The sequence below is a fragment of the Emys orbicularis genome, chromosome 6 (genome assembly GCF_028017835.1).
Source record: "Emys orbicularis isolate rEmyOrb1 chromosome 6, rEmyOrb1.hap1, whole genome shotgun sequence".
NCBI lineage: Eukaryota > Metazoa > Chordata > Testudines > Emydidae > Emys > Emys orbicularis.
The window spans coordinates 129,078,267-129,090,209 of NC_088688.1; positions in this window are offsets into that span (position 1 = coordinate 129,078,267).

Here is an 11,943-nt window from a genome sequence, read left to right on the forward strand (position 1 = left end):
AATAAGTGAAAGAAATAGAAATTAAAGCTCATTCATTTGAGAATTCACTGGTTAGGTAATATAATCCTGTCTGAATTAGACTACAGCCTCGTGGAAGCAGGGGCCTGTCTCTTTGTTTTATTCTGCTGAGTGCCATGTGCTTAAAAAATAATGACACCCCAGATCAATATTCAGTTTGTACCCCAGTATTACAGTGCCCAGTATGCTTGTGTTGCTTGAATAATGAAAAATTACATGATCATGAATGTGATATTTAAAAAACGTAACATTGGTTAAAAAAACAACACCTGGACATCATTCATGGACATCACTTATCTTGAACCTGGTGCATCTTCCAGTCAGTCACTTTTTGTTATTTCATGGGTTTTCTCTCTGCTGCTTGTGGCTTTTCAAGTATTACATCTTACTTTGTTTTCTCATTTATTTCCAGTTCTGTTAACGACTGGGATTTCTTCTGGAGCTTTGTAGGAGGCATTACACAGCACAATGATCTTTCTTACACATTAATGTTATACTCTTCTCTCACACTGCTTCTCTGTAAGCTATGAATACCCCCCCCCCAGAGTAAAAGGGGGATTCATTACTAGTTTACTTTCAACCCCCCTCAGAGCATAATCCTCAAGATAAAATTGCAGAAAGGAGCAAAAAATTGCATGTTCTTCAACCTGGTTCTCAAAAGCTTATGTGCAAAACCATGCCAGTGTTCATGCTAACAATATGAGCGGGAGTAATGCATGCAGCTGTCTGCCTACCTCTCTATTCTCCAACACCCCCTCTATGATCTCACTTGTTTTGATTTTCTTAAAGGAGCAGCAGCACAGAAGAACAAATAGAAACAAAGCACTAAAAGTGGGACTTGGGATTTTTTTTATTGTTAAGTTTATTTTTACCATTAATAATGCAAAATTAGATTTCTTCAGATCAGAAAAGTGCAAGGCTCACAGAACGTGAAAGATAAATAGAGATGAAAAAACATAAGCTTTTGTTTCCTTTATTCTTTGTGCTCCGCTTGATAGAACTTGTTCCTTTTGTAGGGTCCACGATGGAACTCTGTAGGAGAGTGTAGCACTTCTGAATTGACGAAGAGGGCCAAGACATTCACAGTGCTCAATTTCACTTCAAACGCTGGGTTAGTCTTATGACTGGTCCCATTTTCTTCCCTGTTGAGTTTAAGCTGCAATTACTCCACAAGCAAGGTACACATGCTGGTAGAGTTCACTGGGTTGTTATAGGTTCTTTTGATCAGCTATTTAAAATACTGTGACATAGACTGTGTAGAAATCACATTCAAAGCTCCCATTTAGACAGCCGTGGAATGCACTTTAGAAGTTAAATTTCTCCAGTAGTTTGATCTCCGGAAAAAACGGAAGAAAGCCCATAATTTACACTGAATTGATTTTATCAGAATAAAATGTTTAAACCATTAAACTAGCCCAAAGAAACTGTGAACTTGGTATATTCCTGCTGAAATTGGTTATACAGCCAAAAGGGTGTTTGGTTTTGCTCGGTATGGGCCCAATCCTGTAACCCCTTATCATGTGTACAATCTTGCCCTATGCAACTAGTCCTAATGAAATGAGACTACTCCCATGAAGGAAGGGTTGGAAAGTCAGGCCCTAACTACGGGCAGGTCCACACTTAAAACAGTGCAGCTGTGCCACTTTAGCAAAGAGGTTACTATGCCAATAGAAGAGCTTCTCCCCTCGATGTAGTTAATCCACCTCCGCGAGAGGTGGTAGTTATATCGACGGGAGAAGCTCTCTCATCAACGTAGCGCTGTCTACACTACGGGGGTTAGGTCAGCATAACTGCCTCGCTCGGGGAGGTGGATTTTTCACCCCCCCCCCCCGAGTGACGTAGTTTTACCGATGTCAGTTTATAGTGTAGATCTGGCCTATGTAATAAAACTCCAGTATCTGAATGTAGTGTGAAAATAAAGTGGGGAGACAGGTGGAATCAGATGGAAAAACGTGCACAGCTCGATACACTTGTGTAAACATCTCGGGCTAGTTCTTCAACAGAGCTCCACACTCAGCTACCATCTAGGCACCTGAATTAAGGGGGAGAATTTCCAAAGCATCCAGCAGCTGCCATAAATGTCACTGGAGTGCTACCTCACACACATAAAATGGCCAAAAGTCTGGGCTCCGCAGTGCTCAGAAAATAGCCCCAGAAAATGTAACGTTTCACTGGCGCAATGTCTCCTTGTATTATATAGCTTGTCTTGGTGACTAAGGCCTGGGCTACACTAGCGGGGGGGGGGGGGGGTGTTGAACTAAGACACGCTACTTCAACTTGAAGTATCTTAGTTCAACTTACCTGGCCGTCCTCACGGCGGTGAGTCGACCGCCGCGGCTCCCCCATCGACTCCGCTTACTCCTCCTGCCGAGGTGGAGTACGGGCATCAATTCGGGGATCGATTTATCGTGTCTAGACAAGACGCGATAAATCGATCCCCGATACATCGAACACTACCCGCCAATCCGGCGGGTAGTAGAGATGTACCCTGAGTTTGTTTACCTGTAGACTGACAATAATTGAACACCCAGAATAATAAAGCCTTAACTTGTATGGCTCCTTTCTAACATCTGGAATAAATAGCTACAGGTGCACTGTCTTTTACTTTCTTTTGTAATTGCTTTCTCTTAGTTTTTAACCAACTTTTACAAGTTTTTATGGTGAAAGAAAAGTAACTTTTCATTTTCTTTTCAATCCGTTCTCTCCCTGAAAGAGGTGCTGCTTAGGGCACATTCTGTATCTCTAGAGTCCTCTCTATTCTGAGGTAGTGGGAGTTTTGCATGTATGTGGGGGCAGCTTTTAAGTTCTGAAAATTGCAGCAAGTCACATTTAAAAAAAGAATAGAGTGCCCAAGTGACTTAGGGCTCAGATCCTCAAAGGTATTTAGCATCTCACGCCCATTGACTTAGGAATTGACCTTAGAACTAATTGGGAAAGTAGAATTATTTACAAAATTCAGAAAACGCCATGAATTGCACTGTTATAGAACATGAAGCCCCCAGCCCCTCTCCGCCACATAGCATCAAAGGTAAAGCCTAAGTTTCTTAAAGCCCTCACTTCTTTCATTAAAAGAGTAGTACCGGTACTTAGCTTTGATCCGACTTAAAGTGCCACGTTCCTTCACATTCTGAGCTTCACTTGCACTGACTCAAATAGGAGATGCGGGGACTCAGCACCTCAGAAAACTGGCTGCTAATATTCTCACTAAGTTAAAATGAGTAACACAACAAAATGCATCACCAACACTGCCATAGGCTGCATTAAACAGTCCCATTGCCAATGCATGCACAGTCGCGCATTTGGTGTTTGACGATGTGTTGAGCACAGTTGGCGCATGGCTTTTGAAAATGTGCCAGGTAATAGGTTTTGTAGTGTGGCTCGTTTTAACAGACTGGAATTTTTTTAACAAAAGTGAAAACTTACGGACCTGCCTCCGTGTTTTCTTGTGCCTCAAGATATTCTCTGACATGTCCAGAGGGCCCAAGACCTACATTTTACTCTGAAGGTATAAGTGAGACTGAAGTGGTGCATAGGCCTTGTCCTGAACGTCTGCACTGAGGTGAATTTCACTCCTTGTGGTTAATTATTTGAAAATGTAGCCCATAGGATTAACTTGCCCTATTAAGCAGATCAAGGTGCTAATGGCTATGAAAGGAATTAGAGCAGGAATGTTACAAGAAATCCCTCTGCTGAGCTTGGAAGGGCATCTATGAAAGGGAGTCGGTAGGACGGATGTTTGAACCAGTGCAGACCTCCAGTTGGGGCAGTATAGCCATCCGAATGCAAAGAACCCTAAAATTCAGGTTTCTGAGCTACCAAAAGATCCTAGAGAATCTGTAATGTCGTAGGACTCCATTAACCATCTATATACAGTAGGCCCTCATTTTCAAAGTTAGCATTGTACACAATGGTACATAGCTATGTACAATGTAACATTTAGTTACATATTCCTACCTTGTTCACACGAACACGGAGAGTGTGTGCAGATAAAGTATCTGTACTCACATGACTGGTTAGGCAGCTAATTAGCTGATGTGCATGCACAGTTTACTGATTTATGTGTGTGCACTGGCTGTCTTCACTTCTGTGTTAGGCTTACACACATGTATTTGTGCATCTTTGAAACCTGGTCCATTAGATCCCCAATTAGCTGTGTCGTGCTTGCTTTTCTTTTTCTGCATTGGGGGAGGGGGGGGGAGGATGAATCTATTTACTATCACCATTCCTCAAATACTGGGTCTGACTCTCATGGAGGGGGAGGGATATGACACATGATTTCTGAATGGTAGAGGTCGGCAATATCTGAGACTTTACTTTTGTTCTTTAATGAAGTGAACAACCAGCTAAGAAGGAACATTTGGATTCAAAGTACTTGTTTGCTCTTTGGGTGAAAACACACAATAGGCAACAGCTTTAGAGGCATGAACAGCTCACTGGGGTACCCCCCTCTCCAACAGTGCAGAGTGTCCTTTGGGGCCTGCGTTAGACCCCTGTGATTCTGGGGATCTGGAAGCGTCAGGGATATACTCAGATTGGATTATGGAGCAGCGTAGTTAAAGCTCCAGCTAAATTTCTGTTTAAGGCTGAATTTTGCATCCTCTGAAATCCATAAAAACGGTCAGGTCAGTCTATACACTGGTAGGTATGGGGCTGGGGTAGAGTTTATGGTGAAAATCTGAAGTCTATTGAGACAGAGCATCGTAAAAAGGAGGCATTTGCACAGTTGTAAATGTTTTTTAATTAGGACTGTCAAGCGATCAAATTAATCACGATTAATTGCATGATTAAACAATAATAGAATACCATTTATTTAAATATTTTTGGATGTTTTCTACATTTTCAAATATACTGATTTCAATTACCACACAGAATACAAAGTGTACAGTGCTCATTGTATACTTATTTTTGATTACAAGTATTTGCACTGTATAAAAACAAAAGAAATTGTATTTTTCAATTCACCTAATACAAGTGCTGTAGTGCAATCTCTTTATCATGAAGTTGAACTTAGAAATGTAGAATTATGTACAAAAAAACTGCATTCAAAAATAAAACAATGTAAAATTTTGGAGCCTGCAAGTCCACTTAGTCCTACTTCTCATTCAGCCAATCGCTCAGACAAACAAGTTTCTTTATATTTGCAGAAGATAACGCTGCCTGCTTCTTGTTTACAATGTCACCTGAAAGTGAGAACAGGCATTCTCATGGCACTGTTGTAGCCGGTGATGCAAGATATTTACGTGCCAGATGCGCTAAAGAGTCATATGTCCCTCCATGCTTCAACCACCATTTCAGAGGACATGCGTCCATGCTTATGATGGCTTCTGCTCAATAACAGTCCAAAGCAGTGCGGACAACGCATGTTTCATTTTCATCTCAGTCAGATGCCACCAGTAGAAGGTTGATTTTCTTTTTTGGTGGTTCGGGCTCTGTAGTTTCTGCATCAGAGTGTTGCTCTTTTAAGATTTCTGAAAGCATGTTTCACACCTCATCCCTCTCAGATTTTGGACAGGACTTCAGATTCTTAAACCTTGCGTCGAGTGCTGTAGCTATCTTTAGAAATCTCACATTGGTACCTTCTTTCCATTTTGTCAAATCTGCAGTGAAAGTGTTCTTAAAATGAACATGTGCTGGTCATCATCCGAGACTGCTATAACATGAAATATATGGCAGAATGCAGGTAAAACAGAACAGGTGACATACAATTTTCCCCCAAGGAGTTCAGTCTTAAATTTAATTACCGCATTTTTTTTAACGAGCGTCATCAGCATGGAAGCATGTCCTCTGGAATGGTGGACGAAGCATAAAGGGGCCTATAAATGTTTAGCTTATCTGGCACCTAAATACCTTGCAAAACCAGCTATAACAGTGCCATGCGAACGCCTGTTCTCACTTTCAGGTGACATTGTACATAAGAAGTGGGCAGCATTAATCTCCCATAAATGTAAACAAACTTGTTTGTCTTAGCGATTGACTGAACAAGCAGTAGGAATGAGTGGACGTGTAGGCTCCGAAGTTTTACATTGTTTTGGTTTTGAGTGCAGTTATGTAACAAAAAAAATTACATTTGTAAGTTGCACTTTCAGGACAAAGAGATTGCACTACAGTACTTGTATGAAGTGAACTGAAAAATACTCTTTCCTTTATCATTTTTACAGTTCAAATATTTGTAATAAAAAATAACATACACTTTGATTTCAGTTACAACACAGAATACTATGTGAAAATGTGGAAAAACATCCAAAATATTTAATACATTTCAATTGGTATTCTATTGTTTAACAGTGCGATTAAAACTGCCATTAATCATGATTTTTTTAATCGTGATAAATTTTTGAGTTAATTGCATGAGTTAACTGCGATTAATTGACAGCCCTATTTTTAATTATTTTTTTCTTTGTGCAAAACTAAGCCTGTGGCAGGCGACATGACATTTATGCCACAGACTCCTTTTGCTGGGAGCTAGTGCCTGGCATGAAAAACAAGGTCTAAAATTTGAAAAGTTCTTCGACCTTCATTTTGGAACGACAGAGTTGGCTGCCCCAGTGCAGGTGACCCAGGAATGGACTGTCAGTAGTGCGCACACACAGTGCTTAGCTGATCTGAACTCCTGACACAGCTGTAGCTACCAGCACTTCCTACTTAGTCTAACAGGCAGCCTGGAGATGATAGGGAATGGGGAACTGGTGGTGCTGGTGTCTCAGGATCTCAGCTAAAAACTGGACTCCCGCTGCAGCTGCTCTAGACAGCAACCAGCTGCAGTTCACTGTCTGAGGGGCACGGCTGCTAGCGTAACTCCTGAGGCAGCTTCAGGGACAGGTCACCCTTGGGGGGGCAGTGAGAGAGGGCATTAGATCCCTGAGCCTTTCACAAAAGTGACTCATACAGCTGTGGATCACCCACAGAGGGAGTGCTGGGCTGGCAATCCACAGGTGCCTCCTCAGACAAGCACTGCCTGGGACATTTCTTGGTGGGGGTCAGCTAGGATGACCAGGCAGCAAGTGTAAAAAATCAGGACGGGGGGAGGGGGAGGGTAATAGGTGCCTATATAAGAAAAAGCCCCCCAAATTGGGACTGTCCCTATAAAATCAGGACATCTGGTCACCCTAGGGCCAGCACTGGGATCATGGCTGATATGGGGGCAGGGAGATTTTACCCTCTGGGACCCCTCCATGCAGTGGTGGGGGTCCCTCGCCTGTAAGAGCCCTAGAGCGCTGAAACTGCCATGCTTCACAGGGTACCTTCTTCAGTGTTGGAGCTGCCCTCTGGTGTAGCCACCTGCTGCTTGCCCTCCCTGTCCACCACCCAACCTGCAGCTCTAGGGCATCCACGCATTGGGAGATTCCCCACCCTAGCAGCCTGAGGGGCATCTATCCATAGCCCCATGCTCCCCCCTCACCCCACCTTCCCCGCTGCCATCCCCAACATCCCCATACAGTCCTTGCAGGCGGCAATCCCTGCCTGCCCAGTATGCCGCTGGCCTGGAGGGAAGGGATTCCTTGCCTCTTCATCAGCACTGTCTGAACAGCCTCCTGCCGCTCCTCAGACTCCACCCCCTTGCTGGCAAACTTGGTAGGTAGCTACTAGAGACACCTACGTGAAACTGCCTCCATTGGTTTGCATTGTGCACCCCCAGGGCAATGGGCAAAATGAACAGGCAGCAGAACGTTAAGTAGTACAAACTGGCTCCCACCATTCATGTTTACTAATCTAAGATGGTGTCAGGGATACGAATAAGGCACTGTTTCGGGTTGGAGAGCTTTCCAAGTTGACACTGTCCCTTTAAATCACTTTCCAGCTATAGCTAATCAGCTTTTTGTAGCTAAACCTGAACTTTTGCATGGATACTACAACAAATAATCAGTAGTAAATTAGGGCAAACAGGCAACAACTGGAGAGACAGCAGCAGCATACCTACACTGTGCCTTTTGAGAAGACCTTGATTGAGCTCTCTGGTATCACCTGAAAATTGGGGGGGAGGAAGAGGGCAGAATAATTTGATAAAAACTCTTTTATGGTCACTGATAATAATTGAGTGATTCAAAACATTATGTACAACTAAATAATGTTTAACTTGGAGATAATGCATGGACCTTTCCAAGTATGCAATATCCCTACATTGACACTAGGTGTTGCCTATGTACTTTAGAAGCAGAAAGCACATATTAGGAGAGTACCAGGCACATTGCATGCTGGCAAGGGTTTGGAGACTAGTCACCTGAATAAAAGGTATGTGGATGAGCTAGCACTATCTCTTTTAGAAACATTCCAAGAAGCATTTCAAAAAGGCACCTTCCCTGACTCACTTTATTTGACACCTGTTTTTCTTGTATTTGGCAGACTAAACTAACCCCTTCAGAAATCGGCATTTTCTGGGTGCTTGGCAGCAAATACTGGGCGCTTGGCAGTATGATGATGACGGATGCCAGTCATAATATACTATCTACTGCCAAAAGGCAAGGGGTTGCTGCTGTGTAGCAATGTAGCCCCACGTCTGCCAGCACCCAGATCGCCCTCGGCCTCTTCTGGGTGCTTATGGCCTTTTGGCAGTAGATAGTATATTATGACTGGTATCCATCATCATACTGCCAAGCGCCCTTCAGAAATGTGAATCTTATCTACAGAGAGCACTTCTAAATTGTCATCTGAAAATATTTGCTAAATTGCTTAATAGATATACTGAAAGTAATCAGGGTGAGTTAAATTAAAATCAAACTAATATGACAAACACAAGCAAACAAAAACATAAGAACTCAAATAAGCATTCAGGTCTCCAAACAACCCACTTAAGCCTTGCTCTGCCTTTCCCTTATCCTTCTTTGGGGTGTCATGATTTATTTAAGCCATAAACTCTGTGGATCCGGGAGAAAGTTTGTAGTTATGGCACTGAACCAGGACACAGGAGGTCTAGATGCAGTTCCTGGCTCCGGCACAGATTTCTTATAGGACTTTGGTCAAGTCACTTTCTCACTTTGTGTCTCAGTTTTCCTTCTTTAAAAAGGAGTTAATATTGCTTCAAGGATATACCCTTAAAGGTGTTCAGATACTAAGTTGATAGCAGCCACATACGTACCTAGATTGTGCTTAGCATATTTTAGCTGTTAAATAATAAATAAAAACCATCTGTATTTATGACGGGAAGTTTCACATAGGGTATTCAGTACTCTATTATATGCAATGGACTCAGAAGGAAATTAATTACTAATGTGCAATATTTGGCCATTGATTTCTTTTGAATAGAGGCTAGACCACTCCCCCACATCTTGTCAGTGAAATCTACACATTCAGTTTATCTGCTAAAAATTCCAAACATTTCCCCCCCCCCACTTCCCTTTTAAAGTCCTTTGGAGAGAATGGAACCACATGTGCTCTGGATTCCATCCTGACCGGCAGCAGGAGGCAGGCTGGCTGTTTCCCCATGAGACTGACTTAAAGAGACCCCTGGCTTCCCACTCCCAACATGGCAAGAAGCTCCTTCCACTCTGATCTCTCACCACCCAATCCCAGTCCTATTGATTTCCATGACAAAGAATACATTTTCTTCCTGATAAACTGAGATGTTTACACATGTGGCTATTTGTTTTGTTTTTATGTTGAGTGGTACAGGAATGCATATCAAATGAAATCACAGTGGTGCCAAACACAGCCTGTCTGAGAACTGTAGTTCTATAATTACACCCTCAGGGATGCTCCAGGCCTCCTATATATTCTATAATATATGAATTTCTGCAACTAACAGCAAAACACCTCTAATATCTGCTCTCCCCCCCAGCAGCAAATTGAAGCAGAGATATGGGGTCCATGTCTCTTGGCCTATGTTATTACCGCCTCACTGTTGGTTTGGATCTCAGACAGGAAGCCATCGGGATGCGGGATGTCTTTCGGCCTCCTGATGCTGCAGGGCTCAAATCCTCCTTTCCTTCGCAGAGCAAATGGGCAGGAGTGTGATGGCTGGTCCCACTCAGGCCAGCTCCAGAATTACACAAACCTTCGGCCAAATCCCCCCGAAGAAATAAGGAGGATGGGAAGTTTCTTTGGGGATTCTTGTGCTAAATTAATCTATTTAATGTTTACAAAATAGCATTTTAAAAAAAATCACCTTCGCAAACGGCTTCATTGTGTTAATTTGGATTGGGTGAGTTTGTCGCTTTCCTTCTTGGAGCCGACAAACCTCCACCAGAAAAGCAAAGGTGTCCCTGTAAACCCAGGTGTTCGGCGTAGGCCCGGCACGTGGGAAGAGACTGGGCTCCAGGGGCCAGGCTTAGGCACGGGGCCGGGGTTTCCAAAGCATCGAGGCACCTAAAGGTGCAGCTAGGAGCCGCGTGGGATTTTCAAAAGCCCCTAAGCAGGGTGGGCAGCGACCTCCCCCAGGCACGTCTGAAAATCCCACTGGCTCCAACTTCAGGGCCTAAAGACCTTTAAAACCTGGCCTGGCCCGGCTCGGCTCGGCTCCAGCAGCCCCCACGTGCTGGGTGCGCGCGGGCCCAGGGCTGCGGAGACCCCGCTGCCTGGGAGCGGCCCCTGCTAGCGGCACTGGGGTGAGCCGGGGGCCCCAGCCTGTATGCAAATGACCTACGTAATACATGCAAATATCACCCCGCGTTATGCCAATACAGGCCTCGGGCAGGTCAATGAGCGGCTCGGGGGCGCGCGCGCGCGGCGGGCAGGTGGTTTGACTCCCCCCAGCGCGCGGCGGGAGGCCGCCATTGGTTGAGGCGAGCGGGCTCCCGTTACCGTAGAGACCATTCGCCCCGCCCCGGCCTGCGCGGGGGCAGCTGGGGCTAAGGCGTCGGGGCTGTTGCCGGGCGACAGGGCGCTCGCTGGGACAGGAGCCGCGAGCCTGGGGAGAGAGTGAGTGAAATGCCGCCTCCCGGCGCGAGCGGCTGGGACCCCCCAGGAACCCCCTCGGCGGGACCCCCCGCATCCTCCCCCTTGCATCCCCCCGCCCGGGACCTGCCCGGGACCCCCCCTGCATCCCCTGTCCGCCCCGGGACCCCCCCCCCCCGCATCCCCCCGGCCGAGACCTGCCCGGGACCCCCCCCCTGCATCCCCTGCCCGCCCCGGGACCCCCCCTGCATCCCCCCGCCCGGGACCTGCCCGGGACCCCCCCTGCATCCCCCCGCCCGGGACCTGCCCGGGACCCCCCCCTGCATCCCCTGTCCGCCCCGGGGACCCCCCCCCCCCCGCATCCCCCCGCCCGGGACCTGCCCGGGACCCCCCCCCTGCATCCCCTGTCCGCCCCGGGACCCCCCCCCCCCCCGCATCCCCCCGGCCGAGACCTGCCCGGGACCCCCCCTGCATCCCCTGCCCGCCCCGGGGACCCCCCCCCGCATCCCCCCCGCCCGGGACCTGCCCGGGACCCCCCCCTGCATCCCCTGCCCGCCCCGGGACCCCCCCCCCCCGCATCCCCCCCGCCCGGGACCTGCCCGGGACCCCCCCCCTGCATCCCCTGTCCGCCCCGGGACCCCCCCCCCCCGCATCCCCCCGCCCGGGACCTGCCCGGGACCCCCCCCTGCATCCCCTGTCCGCCCCGGGACCCCCCCCCCCCCCGCATCCCCCCGGCCGAGACCTGCCCGGGGACCCCCCCCCTGCATCCCCTGCCCGCCCCGGGGACCCCCCCCGCATCCCCCCGCCCGGGACCTGCCCGGGACCCCCCCTGCATCCCCTGCCCGCCCCGGGACCCCCCCCCCACATCCCCCCGGCCGAGACCTGCCCGGGACCCCCCCCCTGCATCCCCTGCCCGCCCCGGGGACCCCCCCCGCATCCCCCCGCCCGGGACCTGCCGGGACCCCCCCCTGCATCCCCTGCCCGCCCCGGGACCCCCCCTGCATCCCCCCGCCCGGGACCTGCCCGGGACCCCCCCTGCATCCCCTGCCCGCCCCGGGACCCCCCCTGCATCCCCCCGCCCGGGACCTGCCCGGGACC